At 43.6% G+C, this 24653-nt stretch overlaps 1 pseudogene; it reads right to left on the bottom strand.

The window, feature by feature from the left end:
- Positions 1-23954: 23954 nt before the first annotated feature.
- Positions 23955-24410, bottom strand: LOC138071527 (ARL14 effector protein-like pseudogene; annotated as a pseudogene).
- Between the last annotated feature and the right edge of the window lie 243 nt (positions 24411-24653).

The raw sequence follows: 24653 nt of genomic DNA, 5'->3' as shown, positions 1-24653 counted from the left end.
TATTGGGTGAATGGTTTCAAGTCACTTACTTATTGTTGTTTTTATCAGAGGCTCAGTCACACATCTGGTAATGCAAGAAACAATTATGTCGTCAAATAGGCAGGATATGAACAGTAGAGCTAGTGAGACTGGTAAGGTCTTAAGCAAGCATTTAAAGTGAGAACTTCTGGTAGGTGTGGCTCCATATCTTCTCAGGTCCTGTGACCTGGTCTGTTCTGTACCAGTCCCTATCTTTAAGGGAAATGATCTATTGGTGTTGTGCGTCAATTTCACCAAAGCTCTATGCACATGCAGGGTACGTGGCGAGTCATGGTGATCCCATGCAGAATTGAGAGGTGTTTTATCTTCTAAGGAGTTTCCATGGCTGGCACTAGAAGAAGAATTGATCTTTCTAGCTGAGCAGGTGTTTCTGCCCTTGGGGAGGTCAGGTGGATGCATAGTGCAGATGCACCGTGCTCACAGAGGGCAGGGAAAAACATTTATGTTTTACTCGTCTTCCCTTAAAATATTAATTTTATTCAGCCAGCCTGAAAGTTGGTACCTTTTGAGCTCCTTCACCCATTTCGCCCCTACCCCAACCCAGAAAATGATCTTAAGGATTCCTGGGAAATGGAAATTAAGTGATGTCACTTCCCTGTTGCTATCTGTTCAAGGGCTTTCCATCCCATGTGAGGAACAATTCAGTTTTCTATCACACACACACACACACACACACACACACACACACACACACACAAATCCCACTAGAGTTCTACTTGTCCTGGTGTTTTCTCTAATTCATTCCCCGTCTCCCTGCCTGCTCTATGCCCCTGTAGTCTCCTGCTTCTCTTGTGATTGCTGGAACCTACAAAGTTTATTTCCACCTCGGAGCTTTTGCAAAGCTCACCTTGGGTTCTTTGCACAGTATCTCCCCACTTGCATTCCAGTCTCTGCTTCCAGGTCTCCTACTCAGAGGAGCATTTGTTTGTTTCTTGCTCTTAAATTGATTTGTATTGGCGTATAGTTGCGTTACAGTGTTGTTTTGGTTTCTACTGTGCAGCAAAGTGAATCAGTTACTGTGCACATTTATCCATCTTTTTTGAATTTCCTTTCCATTTCCACCACAGAGGTGTCTTTCTGATCTTCCCCTGGTTGTTTAGTTTCTAAGTGGTGTCTGAGTCTCTTACAAACCCATGGACTGTAGTCCAGCCTCTGCTGTCCACAGGATTTCCCAGGCAAGAATACTGGAGTGGGTTGCCATTTCCTCCTCCAGGGGATCTTCCTGACCCAGGGATGGAAGTCACATCTCCTGCATTGCAGGTGGATTCTCTACCACTAGTGCCACCAGGGGAAAGCCTCCATTCCCTTGTTGTTGTTCAATTGCCAAGTCAAGTCCTAGTCTTTGCAACCTTATGGACTGCATGGGAAGCCTTCAATTAATGAGTGTGGTGACCCAAGGACAAAAGAGCAGATAAAACCAAGGAGGGTCTTGGAATGCAGGAACAGAAAAACCAGACCCTTATCATCCTTCCCTCCCCCATGTTGTAACTATTAATGGAACAGTATAACCTGTCTCTCCTCCTACCCCATCAGGAGAAGGTATTTGCCCTACTCTTCCCTGACCCAGCATACATGCCTCATCCAATCAGCAAATGACCTGCAAGACCCCTATCCCACACCTTGTACCCTGGGTATAAAAGTGGAGTAAGGACCCCTGTTCGGTTCTCCCTTGAGCTAGCCTGCAGTTCTAACAGCGTCTCCCATTCTAATAAACTTTATTCTTCTTTCATTCTGTCTCATGTCTGGAAATGCTTTTCCAACCTGCGCCTGGGCCACGACAATGAGGAGATTGAAAAGCTGAAAGCTGAGTCAAATAGTTCTAAGGCTTTAGGATCTATGATGATACCTGTGCAGAAAAACAGACTGTCATAGAGACAGTCCCTTCTTCTTAGGGGCAGTTTGAGCCCTCATTAAAGCTATGAGTAAAACTTTGAAGCAACTGTTTTGTGTTTGCTGAGTTAGCTTACACGGGTGTCTTTTAATAATGTCATTAGCCTTTTCATCTTTTTCTGAAGATTGGGGGTCTCCAGGAACAGTGTGATATTCTATTCCTAGAGCTTTTGACACCCCTTGAGTTACAGCAGCTTTAAAGATGGAGCCATTGTCACTCTGAACTTTAGAGTTTAAGACCCCACTTACATCATGAGAAGTCAGTATAGTAAAATTTTGCCCATTAGTAAATTTATGAGCTTTAGGCATTAGCGAAATAGTAACAATTGCCCTTATACAATGTGGCCATAGCCTTTTTTCAGTAACAACTCTGATCCTGTGGGCAAGCTCAAAGTTGGAGCCTGTAAGAGAGCAGTTTGAAGAGCCTTAAAAGCTTTTTGAGTCTCTGGGGACCAAACCAGCTTGTCGGTTTGGGTCTACTGTGTCTCAGTTCTAAGTTTATGTAAAGGCTGGGCAAGATCCCCATAACCCAGAATCCAAATGCGGCAATAGCCTGTAATGCCCAAGAAACCTCTCAATTGTCTTAGTCATGTTTGGCTCATTTAGGAATTTCAGACAATAAAGTATAAGGATTAGACACTTATTATTCATATAGCTTGAACAAGTCTCCATTTATCATTTGAGTTTTTTTCCCCCCAAAATAGGAGAGTCGTAGGACTATTACAGGGAATTAATAGCTCCTGCTCCTTTAAATTCTCAGTGATGGGTTTTAACCCTTCCTTAACACCTCAGGTTTAATGGATACTGTTTTTGATGTGGAAATGGGTGAGGGTCTTTGAGCTTGATAGACAGGAACAGCATTGTGTGCTCGACCCACAGTTTTTCCATCAGCCCACACTTTAGGATTTACATTTTGTTCAATTAATAGGAGAGAAAGAGCAGGTTCCATGTTCATGAAAACAGAGGCCTGGACCTCGCTCAGTATATCCCCAGAAGCGGTGAGGGAGACTCTGGCACGATTAGAAACTCGAGAAAACAGCACAGAGTCCCAGTTGTAGCTTAAAGGATGACTGACATAATAGCGTTTGGCTAGTGCAGACAGTCTGATTATGGTAGTGATTCCAGAGGAAAGTGGACCAGGGGCTTCAGTGAGCACAGAGAAGTTTGCCCCAGTGTCCAAAAGAAATCAACTGATTGGCCCTCCACAGTTATTGATACATGGGGCTCCTCAGGGGTAATTAGGATGGGAGTTTGTGTGGGGACCCCTGGGTACCTTCAGTCCCGATTGTCCTAGGAGCCTGACCCCTTGGGGCCTACACCTCGGAGGGCAGTCTCTTCTCCAGTATGGTCCTTTGCAGACCGGACCTGGAGCAGGGGGCAGCTTAGATGCCTGAGGGCAATCCCACTTGAGATGGCCCTCCTTCCCACAGTAATGACAAGCCCATCGCTTTTCACCTGGGTCCCTTGGGGCATTTTTCTCAGGCTGTTTCAGAGCAGCTCTAACAACCATTGTTGGGGCTTCAGTCTTTCACCCGGTTCTTTTTTGCCTTTTATTTTCCTCCTCATATTCTCTACCATAATATACCGTCTGAGCCAGCTATAACAGTTTTTTTAAAAACTGATTTGGTCCAAATGCCCATTTTTGTACCTTTCGTCAGACAACTGGAGCCGACTGAGTGAGAAATCTATCTTTTAAGATCATTTCTCCCTCTGCACTTTCAGGATCAACATCAGTAAACTTGTAGAGAGCCTCCAATAATTATTTAGGAATTTACCAGGAGTTTCCTTCTGTCCCTGTTCTTTCTCAGTAAACTTAGCCTAGTCTTAGCATGTGCTCACTTGAGTGCTTCAAGAATACATTCAGCAAAGTGGCTCTGTTATAGGAACTGCTTGTCTCCCAGTCGAGAGGAGGGCTATTTCGAGCTCCCTCTTTCCCCTTATCTCACGTTCAAGCCATTCATCTCCAAAAGTAGTAGCTTCCTCCCAAACCCAAGTTTTCAAGTCAGGAGTCAGCGTCTGTCCCAAGACATGCATTACATCTCTCCAAGTAAGCTCATAGAGTAAAGTTAGTCCCATAAAGTCTTGTATGTACTTTTTGGATCCTCTTGATATTCTCAACCACAATTGGTACGGTTTGAATTTCTACTGAGACTGAGGCAACCCCTCCTAGAAGTGTGCCCTGACTCCCAGCCTGTTCAGTTGGGAGCCCTAGGTTCAGGGGCAAAGTAAGAGAACAGGAGGCAGCTGAAGGTTTCACACCCAAATCTGTATCCTTAGGACATAAGGCTGCCATGTCTCTCAGAGAGATCAAGAGCAACACATATGGCACTTCTGCCCATTTCTCTTGTTTTCTACAGATCCAGTCTAGTTGTAAAACAGTATCGTCATTGAGAGACCCTTTAAGAGGCCAGTGTTCCCGTCTTCTAAAGGATACCGTGGCCATTCATTATCACAGAAGAAGATCAGGAGTGTCTTTTTTAATCTCTGGGGATCAAACTTATCCCAGTTTTTAAAATACATTTTAAAGGAGTGGTTTTTGGAACTGCTAGCTCCCATCTGGAAGAGAGGAAAAAGGCGGCATCCACAGCCGTGGCTTTTTCCCACTGGAAGCATCCTTCCCTGCTCTAGATGGGGGTGTAGACAGGCTTTCCACCAAAGCTTTCCTTCCCTGGTCGGACTTAGTCTGTCCCTTATTGATGCAGGCGTCTCACTCGTCCCTCCCGGTTCTACCACCGAGGCGGGGTGGAGATGCACCAGGGGGTAGACCTGATGGCATCCTAGACTGATTGAGTTCCATACCAGCAAGACCTTTGTTTGCTTTGCCCTTTTCTCAGATGGCACCTGGGTTGGACCAGGGTAGTTTTCCCAGAATGTTTCCCAAGCTAGGACTCCTGGGGGAAGCATCCATCTTTCATGTGCCTATGTGCATTCCTGAGTACCGCCCTGACCGCAGTAGAAGCAGTGAGTCATAAAGGGATGAACAGCAATCAAGGTATCCCTTCTGAGTGTCACCACGCCACTATATGTGATAGCAAAAGGGGTGGTGGAGGGTTGGCCAGTGAGGAAAAAAATGATTTTTGTCCTCCAGTTACCAGGGCCAATCCTTCCAGTTCATTTCCACAGACCACAAAAGGAGAATCTAGGGAGTTGAGACAAAAGCCATCAGAGAGCCTTCTCTGGTCCACTAAGAGCTAGCATTTCCCATCTGACCAGATCCTGCAATTCCCGAGCTATGTCCTCAAAAGCCTCACGGTCACCAGTACTGGAGCTTCAGCTTCAGCATCAGTCCTTCCAATGAATGTTCAAGACTGACTTCCTTTAGGACTGACTCGTTTGATCACCTTACAATCCAAGGGACTCTCCAGAATCTTCTCCAACACCATAGTTTAAAAGCATCAATTCCTCGGTGCTCGGCTTTCTCTCTGGTCCAACTCTCACATCCATACATGACTACTGGATAAACCATAGCTTTGACTAGATGGACCTTTGTCAGCAAAGTCATGTCTCTGCTTTTTCATATGCTGTCTAGGTTGGTCATAGCTTTTCTTCCAAGGAGCCAGTATCTTTAATCTCATGGCTGCATCGTCATCTGCAGTGATTTTGGAGCCCAAGAAAATAATGTCTGTCACTGTTTCCATTGTTTCCCCATCTATTTGCGATAAGGTGATGGGACCAGATGCCATGATCTTAGTTTTTTGAATGGTCACTTTTAAGCCAGCTTTTTCACTCTCCTCTTTCACTTTCATCAAGAGGCTCTTTTGTTCTTCTTCACTTTCTGCCATAAAGTTGGTGTCATCTGCATATCTGAGGTTATTGATATTTCTCTTGGCAATCTTGATTCCAGCTTGTGCTTCTTCCAGCCCAGCATTTCACATGATGTGCACTGCATATACGTTAAGCAGGGTGACAACTTCCTTGATGTACTCCTTTGTCAACTTGGAACCAGTCTGTTGTTCCATGTCCAGTTCTAACTGTTGCTTTTTGACCTGCATACAGGCTTCTCAGGAGGCACGTCAGGTAGTCTGGTATTCCCATCTCTTAAATTTTCCACAGTTTGTTGTGATCCACACAGTCAAAGGATTTGGCATAGTCAATGAAGCAGAAGTAGATGTTTTTCTGGAATTCCCTTTCCTTTTCTGTGATCCAGTGGATGTTGGCAATTTGATCTCTGGTTCCTCTGCCTTTTCTGAATCCAGCTTGAACATATGGAAGTTCTTGGTTCACATGCTGTTGAAGCCTAGCTTGAGTTTTGAATGTTACTTTGCCAGTATGTGAAAAGAGTGCAATTGTGCAGTAGTTTGAAAATTATTTGGCAATGCCTTTCTTTGAGATTGGAATGAAAACTGACCTTTTCCAGTCCTGTGACCACTGCTGAGTTTCCCAAATTTGCTGGCATATTGGGTGCAGCACTTTCACAGCATCGTCTTTTAGGATTTGAAATAGCTCAGCTGCAATTCCATCACCTCCACTAGCTTTGTTCGTAGTGATGCTTCCTAAGGCCCACTTGACTTTGCACTGCAAGATGTCTGGTTCTAGGTGAGTGATCACACCACTGTGGTTATCTGGGTCATTAAGAACTTTTTTGTATACTTCTGTGTATTCTTGCCACCTCTTCTTAATATCTTCTGCTTCTGTTAGGTCCATACCATTTCTGTCCTTTATTGTGCCCATCCTTGCATGCAATGTTCCCTTGGTATCTCTAATTTTCTTGAAGAGCTCTCTAGTCGTTCTCATTCTGTTGTTTTCCTCTATTTTACTCAAGTATATTTTATTAACTTTAATGATATATTTTATTATTTTAAAGTATAAACAATATATTTTACTTACATATCCAGAATACTATCATTTTAACATGAGTAATAAAACATTATTGAAATGTTTTATAATCTTTTTTCATACTAAATTTTAAATTTCTTTGTGCATTTAATACTTATGGGACATCTAAATTTGGACTAGTTATGTTTAAGGACTGATCATCCCACATGCCTAGTGGCTACTGTTTTGGACAGTTCTGTTTTACAAGAAGGCCCTAGACATCTGTATGTTTAAAAACATCCTCAGTGATAGGGGAAGGCAATGGCACCCCACTCCAGTACTCTTGCCTGGAAAATCCCATGGATGGAGGAGCCTGGTAGGCTGCAGTCCATGGGGTCGCTAAGAGTCTGACATGACTGAGCGACTTCACTTTCACTTTTCACTTTGATGCATTGGAGAAGGAAATGGCAATCCATTCCCGTGTTTTTACCTGGAGAATCCCAGGCACGAGGGAGCCTGGTGGCTACCGTCTATGGGGTCGCACAGAGTCAGACACAACTGAAGCGACTTAGCAGCAGTGATTCTTATCAAGAAAGTTTGGAAAATACTGCTTCAGAGAGTGGTGGACACTAAACAGTGAGGTTTTAGCCATTTTGGTAGCCTCATAGACACGTAATGTTGGAGGGGAAGAGGCTTTGGAGGTCATGTGGCACAATTTCCCCTTTTACTGATGAGTAATTGATTTGCCAAGTCACATGGTCTGTTGCAGTCAGAGCTAGAACTAGAATCTGTCTCCAGATGTTCTATTTTTATTCTTTCCACTGCATTCATGTGTGTTCTTCAGGCTGTCTGAATTATGTGGGGAAAAAAAGCTGTCAAAGTGATATCTGGTCTACCAAACCTCAAGCCACATTTGATTTTGAGGCAATAGAAGGTACCACTTACTGAGTGCCTACTATGTACCCGGCACTGTGCTGTGTGCCCCTTACATGTTAAGTTTAAACCCTCACAAGGAACGTGTCAATATTATGTCCATTTTAAAGATGAGAAGAGTAGGAACATCTTCAAGTTCACAAATGATAAGTGGCCTGGAGGGGCTTTGAACTAGGATCCGGCTCCTAGGTCTTTCCCAACATGGCCTAGTCCTCAAAGACAGGATGTCTTGTCTCCTCGTGGTACTGAGGCAAGGGCTGGAGGTTGTAACAGTGCACCCGAATGGAGTGATGACCTTCCAGCCTCGTGTGACCCAGTCACTGCCGCCATGGCTCTTCCTTATGCTTGGGAGCATTTCTCCACGACGGCCCCCCTCTTCTGAAGGTTGCCAGCTCCCTTCACCCCCTTGCTGTGGACATGATCTTCTGGTTCTCACAGCCCTCATCGCAAGGATGGGAGAAGTCATCCTGCCCTTTGCCTCTACCCTAGCCACATCTCTATTCATAGCTCCAGTGTCTAAAGCTCTGGAGGTTGGATTCTCAGGTTCTCAGTTTAAAAATTGTAGCTGGGGAAGATTCCTCACATACAGAGTGTCATTTGTTGAACTGGAAAATCCATCCACTGGAGGAACATGGTGAGGTTGCCCTGCCTCTGTATTTGGCTTGGCAACCGTCTAGGAGACCTTCCAACTCTTTGGGGTTGGTATAACCTAGAACCTAGTCATCAGTTTGGAATGGAGTGTTTTCAGGAAAATGAAATTGTCATGTTCTGATTCATATACACACACAGAACTCAGGAAAATGTGTGTGTGTGGAGGGGGTTGATGGAAGTCTTAGAATTGGTATACTGTGTTCAGAATAAGCAAGGTCATTCTTCTTCCACTTCATAGAATGATGGGGCGCTTAGAGCAAACAGAATTTGTAAGCTTCACTCATACCCCAATCTTTTATAAATGGGTAAGAATAGGTCAAAATCTGCAACAAGTGATCATGGAAATTAGTCTTAGGAGAGAAAGTCAAGAACAGCACAAAGAGGTGTAAGTATCAAAAGTGGGGACAGGGGACTTCCCTGGCAGTCCAGTGGTTCAGACTCCCTGTTTCCACGGCAGGGGGCATGGTTTCAATCCCTGATCAGGGAACTAGGATCCCACATGCTTCATGGCACAGCCAAAAAACAAAAAAACACAAACAAAAGTGGTGACAACCACAGGCCTTTGCCTTTGGGACTGAGTAAAGGGACTGACCATGGGGATAGTCTCCAGGCCAGACCAGCAGCACCAGCATCAGTATCTCTTGGGAGTTTGTTAGGAATGCAAATTCTTGTGCCTCACCCCAGACCTACTGTATCAGACCCTCTGGGGTTGGAGTCAGGTGGTCTTCGATGTAATCAGTCCTCCAGGTGATTCGGATACTGTTTTTGGACAGTAGTTGTCAACTATTGGTAGATGAGGCTTGTACCATAGGGGCATTTTGGGAAAAAATGCCAAGAGGCCTTACATCTGAGACATTCTGATTTAATTGGTCTGGAGTGGCACTTGGGCAAATGTACACATTAAAGCTCCCCAGGCGATTTTAATGTGCAGCCAAGGTTGAGAACCACTGCTTTAAGAAATGATGTCCTCGATCCTGGGCCCAGCTCTGCCCCACCAGCTGTATGACCTCAGACACTTCACTGATCTGCACCTCAGTTCTTGTATCTGTCAATAGGCCCCAGGAAGCCAGCTGTTGTCACTGATCTCTAGGACACTGTCCAGCTCTAAGAAACTTGGGAGCATTAGCGGGTGGTGCCTCTAAAGCTTCCTCCTAAATCCTGGCCTAGTGCTACCAACTGGGGGTCGTGGGTGGAATCCAAGGCAACCTCAAGGCATCCAGCCCTCTGTCCACCTGTATGATCAGGCCCCTCAAGATGGCTGTGGCCTTGCTCTCTGTCCATCCCCTGCCCGACCAGGGCCTGCTTCACCTGTATGTTAGGCAGAGGTCTGAACTCCCTACCCACTTGCCCCAGGCCCCAGCTGGTGACTGTTCTCTTCCAAGGTGCAATGAGGGGCGTGCCTCTTTGCTAGCTTCCCTGGTGACTGATGAGCCCACCTGAAGTCAATTCCCCTATAACCTGTAGCCTCCCCTCCCACCTCACCACGCCCCACCGCCACCACACACCCCACGCCCTGCCTGCTGCCATGTTCTGCCCACTGTCTGTCGCTGCACAAGGTGGGGTGTGGTTCCAGGCCCTTGCTTCAGGCAGGTAGGCTCCCCCAGCCATTCAACCATGTCATCTCTGTCGCCGACTCCGATCTCTTTCTTTGGTCGTGAAGCTGGGCAAGTGCAGGGGTGAGGCCCCCAAATTGGTGGGCCATCACCCTGGAGACCGAGGAAACTCCCGTGAGCGCTGAGTCGTTGGGAAATACAGGACAGAGAATGGAAATATGCGGGGTGCCAGCTCACTTGTGGGGCCCCAAAGTGCCAGGAGTGACCCTGCAAGTTACTGGGAAACACCAAGGTGGCTGTCCACTAGCCTGTGGGGCCCTGTGGTGGCTGTCCTTGCTGGATGGAGGAGCCTCTGGGCAACAATGGCCTCTAATGGCTCTGCTGTTTATCAAAGTGAGCCTCTTGTAATTGATTAAGCTAGCTTTCTAGAAGGAATTGGTATTTCTCTGATGCCTTTGAGAAGGAATGGAGAAGGGATTGGTATTTCTCTGATGCCTTTGAGATATAAATAACCTAGCTGGGCTCTCTGGAACTTTAATCTTGTGTGAGCTCTAAGAGTAAAGGGGAAACAAAAAGACCTTTCAGGTAACCTCTGTGAGGAATAATTATATTTTGTGAATGTCTCTCTATGGTAGTCTCTCCAGATTTTGGTTACTTGAAACTAAACTAAGTCAAATGAAGAGAATTCCTGGATAATCTGGGTCATTTCAAATAGGATAAACAAGTAGAACATTAATTGGCTGGGTGCATCTGTGTACCTACATTTTCCTGCTGTGGAGAGAAGACCAAAGCTTAAATTTTCCAACCAGGAAATGCATAATTACTTGCTTCTTGTTTTTTGCCAGACATTAAGGTTTTTAAAGGTTAAGATTATTGAGTTCAGTCGCTCAGTCTTTGCGACCCCATGAACTGCAGCATGCCAGGCCTCCCTGTCCATCACCAACTCCCAGTTTACCCAAACTCATGTCCATTGAGTCGGTGATGCCATCCAACCATCACATCCTGTGTTGTCCCCTTCTCCTCCTGCCCTCAATCTTTCCCAGCATCAGGGTCTTTTCCAATGAGTCAGCTCTTCGCATCGTGTGGCCAAAGTACTGGAGTTTCAGCTTTAGCATCCTTCCTTCCAACACACCCAGGGCTGATCTCCTTCAGAATAGACTGGTTGGATCTCCTTGCAGTCCAACGGACTCTCAAGAGTCTTTTCCAACGCCACAGTTCAAAAGCATCAATTCTTCAGTGCTCAGCTTTCTTTATAGTCCAACTCTCACATCCATACATGACTACTAGAAAAGCCATAGCTTTGAGTAGACAGACCTTTGTTGGCAACGTAATGTCTGTGCCTTTTAATATGTTGTCTAGGTTGGTCATAGGTTTTCTTCCAAGGAGCAAGTGTCTTAATTTCATGGCTGCAGTCACCATCTGCAGTGATTTTGGAGCCCCAAAAGTAAAGTCATCCATGTTTCCATTGTTTCTCCATCTATTTGCCATGAAGTGATGGGACCGGATGCCATGATCTTGGTTTTCTGGAGTTTTAAGCCAACTTTTCACTCTCCTCTTTCACTTTCATGAAGAGGCTTTTTAGTTCCTCTTCACTTTCTGCCATAAGGGTAGTGTCATCTGCATATCTGAGGTTATTGATATTTCTCCTGGCAATCTTGATTCCAGCTTGTGCTTCTTCCAGCCCAGCGTTTCTCATGATGTACTCTGCATGTAACTAAACTAAGCAGGGTGACAATATACAGCCTTGAGGTACTCCTTTTCCTATTTGGAACCAGTCTGTTGTTCCATGTCCAGTTCTAACTGTTGCTTCCTGACCTGCATACAGGTTTCTCAAGAGGCAAGTCAGGTGGTCTGGTATTCCCCTCTCTTTCACAATTTTCCAGTTTATTGTGATCCACACAGTCAAAGGCTTTGGTATAGTCAATAAAGCAGAAATAGATGTCTTTCTGGAACTCTCTTGCTTTTTCGATGGGCGAGTGGGTGTTGGCAATTTGATTTCTGGTTCCTCTCCCTTTTCTAAAACCAGCTGGATCATCTGGAAGTTCACGGTTCATGTATTGCTGAAGCCTGGCTTGGAGAATTTTGAGCATTACTTTACTAGCATGTGAGATGAGTGCAATTGTGCGGTAGTTTGAGCATTCTTTGTCATTGACTTTCTTTGGGAATTGGAAAGAAAACTAACCTTTTCCAGTCCTGTGGCCACTGCTGAGTTTTCCACATTTGCTGGTATATTGAGTGCAGCACTTTCACAGCATCATCTTTTAGGCTTGGAATAGCTCAACTGGAATTCCATCACCTCCACTAGCTTTGTTTGTAGTGTTGCTTCCTAAGGCCCACTTGACTTCACCATCCAGGATGTCTGGCTCTGGGTGAGGGATCATACCATCGTGATTATTTGTGTCATGAAGATCTTTTTTGTACAGTTCTTCTGTGTATTCTTGCCACCTCTTAATATGGTCTGCTTCTGTTAGGGAGCATTTCTGTCTTTTATTGAGCCCATCGTTCCATGAAATGTTCCCTTGGTATCTCTAATTTTCTTGAAGAGATCTCTAGCCTTTCCCATTCTATTGTTTTCCTCTATTTCTTTGCATTGATCACTGAGGGAAGCTTATCTTACCTCTCCTTGCTATTCTTTGGAGCTCTGCATTCAAATGGGTATATCTTTCCTTTTCTCCTTTGCTTTTCACTTCTCTTGTTTTCATAGCTGTTTGTAAGGCCTCCTCAGACAGCCATTTTACTTTCTTGCATTTCTTTTTCTTAGGGATGGTCTTGATCCCTGTCTCCTGTACAATGTCGTAATTCTAATTATTGTAGCCAAGTTTCTTTATCTCTTACATTGTAATCAGGTGCTTAGGCTTGTCTTTTTAAGTCTTTTGTAGACAGTTATTGTTTTATCTGATGCTTTTGCAAAGTGCTTCACCTTCAAGAAGATTCATAGGAAGGACCTTTTGGTGTGACAGGCCTCTGATAAATTTCAAGTTGTAGTAACATTTCTAAACTGGCTAAGAACTTAAAGAATCTTAATGGAAGACCTGATGGCTTCATAAAAAATTAACAAAAGGGTTGGTTTCTGAGTGAACTGGTGAATATGGTTATAATTTTTGCGAGTTTTGTCTAGGATATTGCTGGTTTTGATCTGTGTTTTTCAGATTAAGGAAGCCCTTCCCCTCAAGTTGGTTTTGATTTATAGCACTTTGGTAAACTACACCTGTGGGTAGAATTGATGCTTTTTTATTTCTCTCTGCCTGGTCCCTCCAGATATTGGACACTCTTGGGTTCTGAGCAGCCTTAGCAGATGAATGGGAAAGACTGTCTCCTGTCATGTGCAGGAATTGCGATATTTTGGGGGCTTCTAGAAGAGAGAAGTTCACTGAGGAGGAGCGTGAGAGCAGGTTTTTGGCATGGCTTTTTTGGCCTTTGAGAGGCTTTTGGGGAATTTGGTCTGAGACTTCTGAAGATTTCCACCACAGCCACTTTGTGTCCTGTGTGCTTAGTCGCTCAGTTGTGACTGACTCTTTGTGACCCCATAGACGGTAGCGCACCAGGCTGTGCTGTCTCTGGGATTCTGAGGCAAGAACACTGGAGTGGGTTGCCATTCCCTTTTCCAGGGAGTCTTCCTGACCCAGGCATCTCCTGTGTTACGGGCAAATTCGTTACCGTCTGAGCCAGCAGGGGTGCCCTACCTAAAAGTAACATGGCAATTATGTGGGCCTAAGGAGAAGGGGACGACAGAGGATGAGATGGCTGGATGGCATCACTGACTCGATGGACGTGAGTGTGAGTGAACTCCGGGAGTTGGTGCTGGACAGGGAGGCCTGGCGTGCTGCGATTCATGGGGTCGCAAAGAGTCGGACACGACTGAGCGACTGAACTGAACTGAACTGAATGCCTGTGTGTTAGTTGCTTAGTCGTGTCTCACTCTTTCTGACCCCATGGACTGTAGCCCACCAGGCTCCTCTGTCCATTTTGGAGGAGCATATATGGTCAGTTGACCAGACTTATTTTGCAAATGTCTTGATTTGGCTGTTTGGTGGAGATGAGGGTAATTTTAGAGCAATATTATATTTTGCTGCTGCTGCTGCTAAGTTGCTTCAGTCGTGTCCAACTCTGTGCGACCCCATAGACGGCAGCCCACCAGGCTCTTCCGTCCCTGGGATTCTCCAGGCAAGAACACTGGAATGGGTCGCCATTTCCTTCTCCAATGCATGAAAGTGAAAAGTGAAATTGAAGTCACTCAGTCGTGTCCAACTCTTTGCGACCCCATGGACTGCAGCCTACCAGGCTCCTCTGTCCATGGGATATTCCAGGCAAGAGTTCTGGAGTGGGTTGCCATTGCCTTCTCCGAATATTATGTTTTAGTGGATGTTATATTCTAGTTCTGTTCATTGAGGTCTGTGTTTAGGAAGATTATTGTGTTAACAATACTTTTGCCCTGATGTTCAGGAAAGAAAATGATCTAGTGAAATTGTCACACAGTATAACTGCTCATGAAGTGTGCCATTGCTCTAAGTCTTCTGCTAAAAGCACATGTACAATGCTTGTGTGACAATTGGGTATAAGTGATAACATGTTGGCTATAGGTGATAAAAATAAAGTGTTTCCTCCTCAACGTACCTCTGAGGCTGCTCATGAGATCTGATTAATTTTCCTGCAACATGAATAACTAGCGAAATTCAGAGGAGACCTCACACTGAGGGACATAATCTGAACCTGGGGTAGGAACCAGCACCCCAGCATTAAGGGATGGGTATTTTGATCATCACTGCTTTCTGATTTGGAAGATGTGACATCAAAGGGGGAACTGATCGAAAAATCTGCACATAGTGAGGTGGGGGGAGTCATTCTGGTTTACACATGGTTTCACTTAAATTTTACTGACCAGAGCAACCGTTCTGTCATCGTTCAGATATGCATTGTACATCTGCTTTGGCCATTGAAGAAGGGAATCATTTTGAAAGTCAAAATGGAGTAGTTGTGGTTTATACATCCAAAGTACAACTCGGTGACCACTGTATGGGTGATTTTAGACATGTTCTTGTATCATTCAACAGTTGAGTTTTCTGAATTGTATTGCAGACGACAAAATTCACAGGCAGGTGTGGTTTATCTTAGAATGTGGCTACTGCTTGTGTTTTGCTTTCTGGTCATCATCTCCCCTGTGTTGAGCCTGTTAGATGTCTTACATTTTCTCCCTCGTCTGAGGGAGGGAATCTGTTGGTAGATGGAGCAGCAACACTGGCCTTACTGCAAGATATGTCTAATTGCTGGGTGTGCAATGAGATGCTGCTGTTGTCCTCCTCGGGACGTCCGTGGAAAACTGACGTGGCAGATATGACGATGTAGGGACTACTGAAAGTGGAGGGGAGGGAAATACTCACCATTTTCTGGTTCCATGTGCCAAGACATCAGAAGGACCCCTGTAAATAATGTCACTGTACAGCTGACAGCCCATGAGCCCTCAGGGCTCTGTTGTGTGGAGTGGAATAGGCTGGCTTCGGGATACACAGTTCCAACTAATGGGATTCAGTTCAGTTGCTCAGTCATGTCCGACTCTTTAGGACACCATGGACTGCAGCACACCAGGCCTCCCTGTCCATCACCAACTCTTGGAGCCTACTCAAACTCATGTCCATTGAGTCGGTGATGCCATCCAACCATCTCATCCTGTCATCCCCTTCTCCTCCTGCCTTCGATCTTTCCCAGCATCAAGGTCTTTTCCAATGAGTCAGTTCTTTGCATCAGGTGGCCAAAGCATTGGAGTTTCAGCTTCAGCATCAGTCCTTCCAATGAATATTCAGGACTGATTTCCTTTAGGATGGACTGGCTGAATTTCCTTGCTGTCCAAGGAACATTCAAGTCTTCTCCAACACCACAGTTCAAAAGCATCATTTTTGTGGTGCTCAGCTTTCTTAATATTCCACCACTCACATCCATACATGACCACTGGAAAAACCATAGCTTTGACCAGATGGACCTTAGTCGGCAAAGTAATGCCTCTGCTTTTTAATATGCTGTGCAAGTTGGTCACAGCTTTTAAGTTTAATCAGGTCCCACTTGTTTACTTTCTTTTGCCCACTTTTGATTGATGTCTTTATCAACCATTTAAATTTAACCATGTGTAATTACATTTCAGGTTGTCTTTTATAATCAGCACATAATCATATTTTGTTTCTGGCCTAGTCTGAGCAAGACTTTATTCCAGAGTGTAAAACATTTCCTATTAGCATAAGAATTGATGCATTTGCTCCTATTTCTGGAATCTTTCTCATACTCTCTTTTTGACTCATTTGCTATATTTTCTACATTTTCTTTTCACTTGCATTGTTTTCTTTTTTTTGGTGATAATCCGAAAGGTGGTTCTTAATTCTAGTAGTGATTGCCTTCAAGTTCATTAGATGTAACCCTTAAACTATGCTTCTTTGGTTGTCAAAATGAAGAGCAAATGAGTAATTTTTTATATCACCCATTAAAGAATTAATAGGCTTTATGTTTGTTTGTCTTGTTTTGCTTTTACATCCACAAATTCTCATCTTTACTAATGTAATCTAGGGTCATAAAACTTCTCCATCCATGGCATTTTCCAGGCAAGAATACTGGAATGGGTTGCCATTTCCTTCTCCAGGGTATCTTCCCAAACCAGGGATCAATCCCAGATCTCCTGCATTGCAGGCAGACTCCTCACCCTCTGAGCCACCGGGGAAGTCAATTTATTATTTAAATGTTCTTTTTTACGATATGGCTTTGGATTTTGCATTCAATTTAGTAATCATATTTCTAACAATTATTTTCATTAAACTGAATATTTAATTGACTTTCTACTTTGCTGCCAACCTTTTTATGGTGTGGTACAATGTCTTCCACTAGAGCTTGCAAATAAGAATTACCTGAAGATTGTTTTTTAGAAATTCACATTCCCTGAGTCTACCTCCCATATAGATATTCTAATTGTATGCATCTAGCACAGCCTTTGCATGACCCTTCTCTGGCTTCAGCCTTATTGTACTCTGACAATTGTAGCCTGAATTGCTGTAGCAGAAGTAATGGGAGAAAGGGTGGGGGAGGAGGGAAAGGGAGGCCTTTAAGAAAGGGTTTCCTGGGAGAAGGAAGAATTCCTAGTTTTCCAATAAGTCCAGATGATGCCGAAATCTTTACAGTCGCCCCCACGATCCTTATCTCCAATCCCCAGTTAAGAACTGAAGATTGAGAAAAAGGTTTGAGAACTGATTTTGAAACAGGAGGGTAGGGGGCAGGGCACAACCTTTAAAAGAATGACAGAACCCGAGGACATGACCTAAACTGATTAAAACCAACTAGGTTCAAGATGGCGGATAAGTTGACTTCCAGTTGACCTTGAGCCTCAGTATAAGCTTGTTGTAACACATTAGATGCTCAGTGACATACGCACAGGCACCGTGAGAGTTCCAAGGCCCACCAGAAAGACAAAAAGTGAGCAGTGGCCCAATTCCTGGAAATCCCCACCCTTCCCCCAAATAGCTGGAAGACTCCTCCTACTCATTCAGTTCAGTTCAGTGACTCTTTGCGACCCCATGGACTGCACATGGAGGCACAACAGCCTCCCTGTCCATCACATTAGCCTATGAAATTCAGTTCAGTTCAGTCACTCAGTCGTGTCCAACTCTTTGTGACCCCATGGACTGCAGAAAGCCAGGCCTTCCTGTCCATCACCAACTCCTGGAGCTTACTCAAACTCACGTCCATCAGGTTGGTGATGCCATCCAACCATCTCATCCTCTGTTGTCCCCTTCGCCTCCCACCTTAAATCTTTCCCAGCATCAGGGTCTTTCCAATGAGTCAGTTCTTTGCATCAGGTGGCCAAAGTATTGGAGCTTCAGCTTCAGCATCAGTCCTTGCAATGAATATTCAGGACTGATTTCCTTTAGGATGGACTGGTTGGATCTCCTTGCTGCCCAAGGGACTCTCACAGTCTTCTCCAGCACCACAGTTCAGAAGTACCAATTCTTTGGCACTCAGCCTTCTTTATAGTCCAACTCTGAAATCCATACATGACTACTAGACAAACCATAGCTTTGACTAGATGGACCTTTGTTGGCAAGGTAATGTCTCTGCTTTTTACTGTGCTATCTAGTTTGGTCATAGCTTTTCTTCCAAGGAGCAAGCATTTTTTAATTTCATGGCTGCAGTCACCATCTGCAGTTATTTTGGAGCTCAGAAAAATAAAATCTCTCAACTTTTTCCATTGTTTCCCCATCAATTTGCCATGAACTGATGGGACTGGATGTCATGATCTTAGTTTTCTGAATGTTGAGCTTTAAGTGAACTTTTTCACTCTCGTCTTTCACTTTCATCAGTTCAGTTCAGTTCAGTTCAGTCACTCAGTCGTGTCCGACTCTTTCCGACCCCATGAATCGCAGCACGCCAGGCCTCCCTGTCCATCACCCACTCCTGGAGTTCACTCAGACTCATGTCCATCGAGTCAGTGATGCCATCCCGCCATCTCATCCTTTGTCGTCCCCTTTTCCTCCTGCCCCCAATCCCTCCCAGCATCAGAGTCTTTTCCAGTGAGTCAACTCTTCGCATGAGGTGGCCAAAGTACTGGAGTTTCACCTTTAGCATCATTCCTTCCAAAGAAATCCCAGGGCTGATCGCCTTCAGAATGGACTGGTTGGATCTCTCTGCAGTCCAAGGGCCTCTCAAGAGTCTTCTCCAACACCACAGTTCAAAAGCATCAATTCTTCGGCGCTCAGCCTTCTTCACAGTCCAACTCTCACATCCATACATGACTAGTGGAAAACCATAGCCTTGACTAGATGGACCTTAGTTGGCAAAGTAATGTCTCTGCTTTTGAATATACTATCTAGGTTGGTCATAACGTTTCTTCCAAGGAGTAAGCGTCTTTTATCTTTAGTTCTTCTTCACTTTCTGCCATAAGGGTGATGTCATCTGCATATTTGAGTTTATTGGTATTTCTCCGGCAATCTTGATTCCAACTTGCACTTCATCCAGCCCAGCATTTTGCATGATGTACTCTGCATAGAAGTTGAATAAGCAGGGTGACAATATACAGCCTTGATGTACTTCTTTCCTGATTTGGAACCAGTCTGTTGTTCCATGTCAAGTTCTAACTGTTGCTTCTTGACCTGTATACAGATTTCTCAGGAGACATGTCAGGTGGTCTGGTATTCCCGTCTCTTTAAGAATTTTCCACAGTTTGTTGTGATCCATACAGTCAAAAGCTTCGGTATAGTCAATAAAGCATAAGTAGATGTTTTTCTGGAACTCTCTTGCTTTTTCTCTGATCCAACAGATATTGGCAATTTGATATCTGGTTGCTCTGCCTTTTCTAAATCCAGCTTGAACATCTGAAAGTTGTTGTACTCTGTACATCATATACTGTTGAAACCTGGCTTGGAGGATTTTGAGCCTTACTTTTCTAGTGTATTGCAAGAGGGCATCAGAGGGCAAACACATTGAAGCCTACTCACAGTAAACTAGTCAATCTAATCACACTAGGACCACAGCCTTGTCTAACTCAATGAAACTAAGCCATGCCCGCGGGGCAACCCAAGACAGGCGGGTCATGGTGGAGAGGTCTGACAGAATCTGGTCCACTGGAGAAAGGAATGGAAAACCACTTCAGTATTCTTGCCTTGAGAACCCCATGAACAGTATGAAAAGGCAAAATGATAGGATACTGAAAGAGGAACTCCCCAGGTCAGTAGGTGCCCAATATGCTACTGGAGATCAGTGGAGAAATAACTCTAGAAAGAATGAAGGGATGGAGCCAAGGCAAAAACAATACCCAGCTGTGGATGTGACTGGTGATAGAAGCAAGGTCCGATGCTGTAAAGAGCAATATTGCATAGGAACCTGGAATGTCAGTCCATGAATCATGGCAAATTGGAAGTGGTCAAACAAGAGATGGCAAGAGTGAATGTCGACATTCTAGGAATCAGCGAACTAAAATGGACTAGAATGGGTGAATTTAACTCAGATGACCATTATATCTACTACTGCGGGCAGGAATCCCTCAGAAGAAATGGAGTAGCCATCATGGTCAACAAAAGAGGCTGAAATGCAGTACTTGGATGCAATTTCTAAAACGACAGAATGATCTCTGTTCTTCTCCAAGGCAAAATATTCAATATCAGAGTAATCCAAGTCTATGCCCCAACCAGTAACGCTGAAGAAACTGAAGTTGAACAGTTCTATGAAGACCTACAAGACCTTTTAGAACTAACACCCAAAAAAGATGTCCTTTTCATTATAGGGGACTGGAATGCAAAAGTAGGAAGTCAAGAAACACCTGAAGTAACAGGCAAATTTGGCCTTGTAGTACACAATGAAGCAGGGTGAAGGCTAGCAGAGTTTTGCCAAGAGAACGCACTGGTCATAGCAAACACCCTCTTCCAACAACACAAGAGAAGACTCTACACATGGACATCACCAGATGGTCAACACCAAAGTCAGATTGATTATATTCTTTGCAGCCAAAGGTGGAGAAGCTCTATAGAGTCAACAAAAACAAGACCAAGAGTTGACTGTGGCTCAGATTGTAAACTCCGTATTACCAAATTCAGACTTAAATTGAAGAAAGCAGGGAAAACTGTGAGATCATTCAGGTATGACCTAAATCAAATCCCTTATGTTTATACAGTGTAAGTGAGAAATAGATTTAAGGGCCTAGATCTGATAGATAGAGTGCCGCATGAACTATGGAATGAGGTTCGTGACATTGTACAGGAGACAGGGATCAAGACCATCCGTATGGAAAAGAAATGGAAAAAAGCAAAATGGCTGTCTGGGGAGGCCTTACTAATAGCTGAGAAAAGAACAGAAGCAAAAAGCAAAGGAGAAAAGGAAAGATATAAGAATCTGAATGCAGAGTTCCAAAGAATAGCAAGAAGAGATAAGAAAGCCTTTTTCAGTGATCAATGCAAAGAAATAGAGGAAAACAACAGAATGGGAAAAACTAGAGATCTCTTCAAGAATGACCTGTAAAACAAGCAAAGTATTAGGTTGCTGCAAATGTAATCATGGGTTCAGACCACGAAATTTAAATCAGTATAACTAGACTCAAACTCATCTTTGTGAATCAAAATAGGAACCATTACAATCAACACATTTTTGCCAACGAGAAACAAGTTTGTTTATTCCTGTAGCATAAAAATCTGTGCTTCGCAAAAACAAAAATATAGACCAATGGAACAAGACAGGAGGCAAGAATATACAATGGGGCAAAGACAACCTCTTCAATAAGCAGTGCTGGGAAAACTGGACAGCTGCATGTAAAAGGATGAAATTAGAACACTTAACACCATTCACAAAGAGAAACTCAAAATGGATTAACGATCTAAATGTAAGACCAGGAACTATAAAACTCTTAGAGGAAAACATAGGCAGGACACTCGATATCATAAATCAAAGCAAGATCCTCTATGACTCTCTACTTAGAGTGATGGAAATAAAAACAAAAGTAAACAAGTGGGACCTGATTAAACTTAAACACTTTTGCACAGCAAAGGAAACTATAAGAAAGGTGAAAAGACAACCCTCAGAATGGGAGGAAATAATAGCAAATCAAACAACTGACAAAGGATTAATTTCCAAAATATAGAAGCAGCTCATACAACTCAATTCCAGAAAAACAACCCAATTAAAAAGTGGGAAAAAGATCTAAACAGAAATTTCTCCAAAGAAGACATACAAATGGCTCAGACAGACATGAAAAGATGCTCAATATCGCTTATTAAAGAAATGCAAATCCAAACTACAATGAAGTACCACCTCACACCTCATCAAAAAGTCTACAAACAGGAGAGGGTGTGGATCAACACTTGCACTGTTGGTGGGAATGTAAATTGATACAGTCACTATGGAAGACGGTATGGAGATTCCTTAAAAAACTAGGAATAAAACCACCATATAACCCAGCATTCCCACTGCTAGGCATATACCCTGAGGAAACCGAAACTGAAAAAGACACATGTACCCCAATGTTCACTGCAGCACTGTTGACAACAGCTAGGACGTGGAAGCAACTGAGATTTCCATCGACAGATGAATGAATGGATAAAGAAGTCATGGTACATATACACAATGGAATATTACTCAGCCATAAAAAGGAACACATTTGAGTCAGTTCCAATGAGGTGGATGAACCTAGAGCCTATTATACAGAGTGAAGTAAGTCAGAAAGAGAAAGATAAATATCGTCTACTAATGCATATATACAGAATCTAGAAAGATGGTGCCAAAGAATTTATTTGCAGGGCAGCAATGGAGGAACAGACATAGAGAACAGACTCATGGACACAGGGAGAAGGCAGGAGAGGGTGAGATGTATGGTGAGAGTAACATGGAAACTTACATTACTATATGTAAAATAGGTAACCAAAGGGAATTTGCTGTATATCTCAGGGATCTCAAACAGGGTCTCTGTACCAACCCAGAGGGTTGGGATGGGGAGGGAGATGAGAGGGAGGTTCAAGAGGGAGGGGACCTATGTATACTTATGCCTGATTCATGCTGAGGTTTGACAGAAAACAACAAATTCTGTAAAGCAATTATCCTTCAATTAAAAATAAAATTTAAAGATAAATAAATAATTTTTTAAAAATCTGTGCTTCAGGATTTGATTAAATTCTTGGAAAGCATTTTCTGCCTCCTGCTGGTTGTGGAAGACTTTCCCTCACAAAAAGTTGTCAGGATGCTTGAAGAAGTGGTGGGCAAGAGGTCAGGTGAATATGGCGGATGAGGCAAAACTTTTGCACCAACCTAATATCACTATCAGGAATTTCTGATGGAAAGCGATTGGTGTTTGCCCAAGAACAAAACATGGATTTGCTTCAGGGAAGGGGGGAAAATGTATTTTTTTCTCTCTTGGGTCTAAAACACACGCACTTTCTCACACACAAAAAAATCAAAGTAAGGAAAATTAAATGCTTTTTATTAATGAATTTGCCACACAGAGATTTTGGGTGAGTTAGGCAGGGGCAAAGGTGGTTTCAGGTGAATATTTTCTAGTGGGTAAACATACATAGCCATTTGGCGGGATAGAGATAGGAGCCTTCTGTCTATTTTTAGCCCATTATTTCTGCAGCCTCAGCCAGTGCCTGCACAACTGTGTTCAGTGGAAAGTCTCTTTGTGCCGAATCCAAAGCTTCAGAAGAAGCAATTAAGTGTTCATGAGACATAAACGTGGAAAAGTGGAAAAGGCAATTTTCTCCTTACAGATAGATCATTTGAATAAAACTTGGTATCAAAGATGACTGAAGAGAAACTTTCCCGATGACGCTGTGGGTGTGAACAGTTTCATAGAGATTTTCCCTCGAAACAGTTTTGCACAATAGCTGCCAAACCTGGCCCAGATGTTTCACATCAGTCTTCTGAGATGGTATCTTCACTGAGGTCAGCAGAAACTCTAGCTGAATTTCCTTAAATCCTATACATCTAAGACCAAGTGCAACTTAGGCCTTAGGAATTTTGTACCACGTTGGCCAATTCTGTGTGGCTGGTAACCTTAGCCACTAAAAAACTGCTTTTAAATCATTTCTAGGTAACAATTAGATTAAAATTTGTCCTTTGAAGTCTGCTTCCAGTTGGCATTTTGGATATCACTTAAATTGAAACTCTGCTTCTGTGCTCATATGTTGGGTCACGTGGCCATGGGGCCTATTAAAGGTTTTTTTTTTAAAAAAAAAAAACCAAATTTCACTTTAATACTGTTAAAACAGTAACACTAAAAGCATGAGACTATGAGTATGCAGTGCCAAGTCAATCCAAATAGAATTCTGATTTAGACTTGATGATGTGTAAGATCCTAACGGTAACTATTATAAACATATGTTCTTTGTCAAGACAAGCTCTCAGCTACAGAATTCTAAAGCTCCATCTCCTAAGGTACCAGCAAAGAGGAAAGGGATTTTTAACGTGAGAGCAGAGTAGGAATGGAGTTGCTGGTTACCAGGGGAGGAATCTGAGTCATCACAACAGGAAGGTTAGAGAAGGACTTGGTTCTATGGCTTCAGAGAACACTAACTAGTCTAAACTATATTTTTAAAACTTTTTTCCGCCAGTCCTAAAGTTCACCCAGGAGAAAGAGGCTGGTGTAACTGCAAAGCAGAGAAAATGGATCAGCCTGGTGGGCTGCTCCTAGTCGGAGATGTCAAATGGCATCTTGCTGATGACCTCCCCATTCTCATCGACTATGGTGTGGTAGACCCAGCGGCGGTTGCAGCGGCAAGTGGGCCCGCACTTGGTGGAGTTACACTTGGGGCACGGGTAGAAGCAACCCAGGCAGTCTTCATCAAGGCAGTCACACAGGTCAGCCTGATTGAAGGTGAGCCTGCCCTTTTGGTCATACTTGTTGACTTTGCGTTTTATAGGAACAAACTCATTCTTCCTTGCCATTTGCCCTTCCTTCATCAGCTGCCTTAATTTAGGGTTAAAGTTGGCTACCTGAGGCCCGGGATTTTGAAATGATAACCGTTTTAACTGCCACTCCACCCGTTTCTTCTGCTTCAGTTCCATCTCACTTGGTTTCTCAGGAGAACTTGGACGTGCAGGTCTCTCTCGCACCGAACTGTTTTTTTCTGCTTGTTCACTCATTTCTGCTCACCTGGGGACACAAACAAAGTCAGCAACCATTTGTGGGAGCTCAGTCAACCATGAGGACGCTGGAGCTGGTAAACGTCATTTCAGAATGGGCCTATCAAGTTTTTACTTCAAACCTGGGTTAAGTGGATAGGAGCAAGTTTATCAACACCAACAAATCTTTGGACAAAAGTGCTTTTATCAGATAGTATTTCCTCCTTTATTTAACCATCTCTTTTTTCTATCAACTGTTTAAAT

Source organism: Capricornis sumatraensis, chromosome X, assembly GCF_032405125.1.
Source record: "Capricornis sumatraensis isolate serow.1 chromosome X, serow.2, whole genome shotgun sequence".
NCBI lineage: Eukaryota > Metazoa > Chordata > Mammalia > Artiodactyla > Bovidae > Capricornis > Capricornis sumatraensis.
This window is presented reverse-complemented; position numbering and strand designations above follow the sequence as displayed.